The sequence below is a fragment of the Suricata suricatta genome, chromosome 16, assembly GCF_006229205.1.
Source record: "Suricata suricatta isolate VVHF042 chromosome 16, meerkat_22Aug2017_6uvM2_HiC, whole genome shotgun sequence".
Lineage (NCBI taxonomy): Eukaryota > Metazoa > Chordata > Mammalia > Carnivora > Herpestidae > Suricata > Suricata suricatta.
In genome coordinates, this window is record NC_043715.1 from 8,126,247 (window position 1) to 8,131,083 (window position 4,837).

Here is a 4,837-nt window from a genome sequence, read left to right on the forward strand (position 1 = left end):
CTCGGAGGGGCAAGAGACCCCACAAAGGCCGAGGGGTTTGGAGACGCGTGGGCTCCGCAAGGGGACATTTCTGGGACCCTATCACACAGGAGGCGGTGGCTCCAGGATCCCGAGGTCCTCCTCCCTGGTGAACTGGGGACGGGGACATTGGATTCAAAAGGGGGGACATGGAAAAGGACCACACCGCGTTTCCGTGACACGTTTTGCACCAAGGGCTGGCACGCTCGCAGGCCATGCTCCTTGGTACACGTGGATGGTCTCCCCCGGGGGGGGGGGGGGTCCCGCCTCCGACAAGCGAGGGTCTCCCAGTCACGGGGCAAACGCCTCACGAAGGGACGACGGCCTCCGGAAAGCCGCCGGAGACACGGGGCCTCTTTCCTCGGAACGGGGGACGGAGATCCTCTCTTGGCCTTTATCCGTTTTGAACATGAAAAGTAGCTTTTATCTTCTCACACGCAAGAGGCAGCCGGCCACGGCCTTGTCCACGGATCCGCTCCGTGGCAGGACCCTCTTCCTGGGTGGGCGACGCATGTCGTCAGAGTGAGGGGAAGCCCCTCCACCAGAGGGACCCAAGAGGCTGGGGGGTGTCGTGGGGGTGTTCACCCGGCCTGCAGATGGGGTCCCTGGAGGCCTGCCGCTGGGGATCCTGGAGGAAAAGACGTCAGGGCCTCGGCTGATGGAATCCTGTGGGAACGATGGACCTAAACCCGATAGGGGCTGCCCTGGAATGTCCACTCTAATTCATATGGTGACCTTGGTCCCGGGGCACCATGAAAGACAACATACTTCTGCCTTAAAGAAGGAGACGGGCCGCCTGGAGAATATGTGGAATCCATCGTGACAGATGGCGACACAGGGACGTTAAAATATATAACAAAACACTTAAATGGCAACACCCAACACGGATGAGGCTGTACACACAGAGACCAAGCATGTTCTGCGGGTGGTCCCCGTTCCCTAGACAAGGACTATACAGCAAGAGCCGACGAAGAGCTCCTGGACCCCTTCGTTCCATATCAGTCCGTGTATGCCGCCCGAGGAGGCCCCTGGACAGAAGGAGAAAGGCGTATGCACAAAGATGCTACTGAAGCCCTTGGTTCTACCGGCAAACACGGGACCTAACCCACATGCCCCATCGTGTGCATTTCCACAGGATCACCCACCCACGAGATGATCTATTCCGCATCCATGACCATGACGGAGCCCCAAGGCATAAGATCCTTTGAGGCAGGAGGAAGGGGAACCGAGGGGACAGGACCCCGAACGGTCCACAGGCTTCAAAGGGAACACACGCAGATGAACCTGTCTGGGTGGGAATGGCGGCCTGGGAGCCTTTCTTTCTCGTTTTCGGAATGGCGTGGAGGGTTCGTCCACGATCTCATCCCCAGGCATCAGCCAGAACAGGGTTTGAAGGGCTCCCGTGGCACTATTCTGGGACATCTCTTAGGATTCTAAAAGGAGCTCCACGCACCTAGCTTGGGTGTGTGGAAGGGCAGACAGAGAGCACACACGGGCAAAGGAGAAGCATGGCGAGTTTAGATGGGTTTTTTTTTTTTAATGTAAACTTCGACACATGGTCCCTGCCGGGGCCCCGAACAGGCCGACAGGTTTGAAGCCAAGGCTTTCTGGCCCAGGGCGGACCTTCATGAACGTCCTCAGGCCTCCTTCCCTGACATTCGACACAAAACCACCCATCACCGCATTTTAATACAGCAGCACCCCAGGCCGCCGCTTCCGCCTTGGCTGGGCTGCTTCCATGTCTTATTTCCTATTGTGAAAGGATCTCCCTGAATCAGCCATGGGGGTGGACATGGGCCACCTTTAGGAGAGAGCGTTTTTCCAAGGAAAAGGGCTGCAGAGCAGCCGGCTCTGGCTCCCTGGCTGGGTGGATTCTCGGCCGCTGGGCCATGGGGGTGACCTCCGGCCGTGGAGTCCATTGGAAGCGACTCCTGGGAACCGAGGCCCGAGGCAGAACTATTCACAACCAAGACAAGAGAATGGGTCCGTGGGGCTGAGCCTGGATCCACGGCAGGGACAGACATAACTTGTCACGTCTATACAAGGCGCTGGGCACCAGGAGGACTGCCAAGTCCCATGCTTGGGGACCAAGCCAAAGGCTCTTCCTTTCTGAATGGGTCCCTCCTTGTGTACAAAGCAATGTGCATCTACAGTAGGTCTACAGGCTCCTCATGAAACAGGGGGATAGAGGGGAAGGTGCCTGGATGGGAAGGGGATAGAACTGGAGTTTAAGACCCATTCTGCAGCTCCGCAGCGATGGGACTGTGGGTAGGTGACTTTGTTTCTGGAAACCTCCGTCTCATCACGTGAGCATAACATAGGGTGAGTGGGATGTGCCTAGACCTGCCACGGGCCCATCCTCCCTCAATAGGACCGCATTTAGGAGTCGTGACCATGGTAGGGGAGGATCAGGATTGTGTACTAAAATAGGTCTTACCTGTACACAAATATTACACGTATACTATATTGTGTGTATGTGTGTAGGCACACACACACGGCCTCGGGTGAGCCATAGCCGCCTTGGACTTAGAATAAGCTACAAAAGGAGAGAGGTTCACGCTCCCTCCCCTTGTGCAAGGGGAAGGTGCCTACAGACCAGAGCTAGACGTTCTTTTATAGCAGGAAGGGACCCTACACTCTGGATTTCCATCATGCACCACAGAGCAGACGTTTGCGGAATGAATGATTAAATGAGGGCTTCGTTTACCTGACTTACAGACCTTCTTTTTTTTTTTTTTAAGTTTATTTATGTATTTTGCGATCATGCCCTGAGCCGAAGTGAGAGGCTTCCCTGACAGAGCCACCCAGGTACCCCGAGAGGTTCTTGATCGGGGGGCATCCTCACGTCCGGTTCTCCCAAGCCTCCTCTTACCCTCCTGAGGAAGGACCCGTATGGAAATCAGGGAGCAAGGTCAACTTGACGGTGCAAGGAGGCAGACGGCCGGCAGATTCTCCCTGGGTTTGCTGTCATATGTTGCGTCTCCCCTTGGCTCATGAGGCCCCGATGTCTTCTTGGCACCGGCTTCCCTTCTCCCTTCATCAAATACCTAGACCTTAGCAAGATTTAGACTCCTCAAGTCCCCTCTCGGCTCAGCCTGAAGACTTCCAAGGATGGATCCTTTCTGAAAGGATGTGTGGACCTTATGGAAGAAGGGCTGGTCTTCGGGAGGGAATCGGCATGGTTTTAAAATCCGACAGACCCTGGTGTGAACGACAGCGCTGTCCCTTATAAGCTGTATGACACATAGCCCATTAAGAAACCTCCTGGTCTCCAGGTTTTCCTCTGTAGGACAGAAAGAAGAGGACCGCCTGGGAGGGTTGGGGTCCCCTTGGACATCAGACATAATGTGGCACCCTGCTGGGCACCGTGTCCGGCTCACCTTTATTCTCAACGATGGGAATTATTTGCATCCACACAGCGCCTAGTCACCAAGAGTCATTCTTTCCTCCAGGGGTTATGGCGATTCATGGCTTACTATGGAAGCAGGGGTGGCTCGAGGCGCCAGGCATTCCCTGGGGGCCCAGCTGTGAACAAAATAGACCATGATCATGGAGTTGCTACCACGGGAGGGGCAGAGAGAACATACTACACAGACACGTAATAAGTTCAATAGTGTTACGCCTCGTGGAGATACATAAAGGGTAAGACGTGGGCAAATGACACACCACCAAGAAGGCAGGGCCCAGAAAGGCCACCTCCTCAGAAAGGGGATCCCATCGGAGCAGACACCAGAATGGGGTATGGGAAGCCATGCGGGTCTCCGGAAAAAAAGCTTTTGGGCAGAGAGAACAGCAAGGACAGAGGCCTTGAGCAGGCAGTTTACTTGGCATATTTCAGGAACCCAAGAAGGTTTGATTGGCTTGATGTCGTGGGGGACGAGACAGGGCTAGACCATGAGATGGGAGAGCTAGCTGGAAACCCGATGATGAAAGCATCCCTAGGGGATGGCAAGACATGGTGGACCTTCCTCAGTAAGACGGGAAGCTGTATCCGTTCGCCTCGGCTGCATCACAAGGAAGGATGACCCTTTGTGGCTTACCATCACGAAGTTTCCATGCTTTCTGTTCTGTGGATCCGCTGGGGAGCCTCTTTTCCTCGGAGTGGGCTGGGCTGGGGTGGACGCGTCTGGGATGGTCTCCCTCCCATGTCCAATGGTTCGCTTGATGTCCGTTAGGGAGGTGACCTGGGTTTCCTCATCCAGCAGGCTCGTTCAGGCTCCTTCACCGAATCATGGTTCCACACTTCCAAAGGCAAGCCCCCCGCACAGGCACTTTTCAAAGTCTCCCAGGCCAGAGCCAGTGTGGGAGAGGACGGCCCAAAGGGCGGGGACCAGGAGGAGCATGATGAGCTCCCCATTGCAAACAGTCACCCTCAGACATTCTAGAGGGTTTGGACCAAAACAGGGACATGATCAGGTTCATGGTTTTCTAGGAGCTATGATCATAAGGATGTTGTTAGGGAGCCCATAGCCAAATGAGAGGATGGGCCAGGCTCCGGGGCCTGGAAAGCCCTGGTATTGGACAGCATGGCCCCACAGGGTCAGGGGCCCAGAGACGCACGAGGTTGTCTTGCCTGAAAATGCCATCATCAGGACGAACAACAACACACACAAACTCTCTCTCTCTCACACACACACACACACACACACACACACACCCCCTACCACCTGGCATTGTTTGGCATTTCAGCAGAAGCATTCTATCATGCCAGTGTGGACTTTCTTACCCCCCTGCTAGAATGGGCAAGGGGGTTTGCTAGAAACGGGGTGAGAGACCCCAAATGCCCGCATTCTGATGCACAGAGAGATTTTCTAATCAC

At 55.2% G+C, this 4,837-nt stretch overlaps 1 long non-coding RNA gene across 1 annotated transcript; it reads right to left on the reverse strand.

The window, feature by feature from the left end:
* Window positions 1-2,778: 2,778 nt before the first annotated feature.
* On the reverse strand, window positions 2,779-4,272 carry LOC115281171. The gene is made up of 3 exons (XR_003904142.1): window positions 4,059-4,272; window positions 3,399-3,543; window positions 2,779-3,301 (listed from the first exon to the last, which is right to left on the reverse strand). It is a non-coding gene; the product is annotated as an uncharacterized LOC115281171 (long non-coding RNA).
* Window positions 4,273-4,837: the final 565 nt, after the last annotated feature.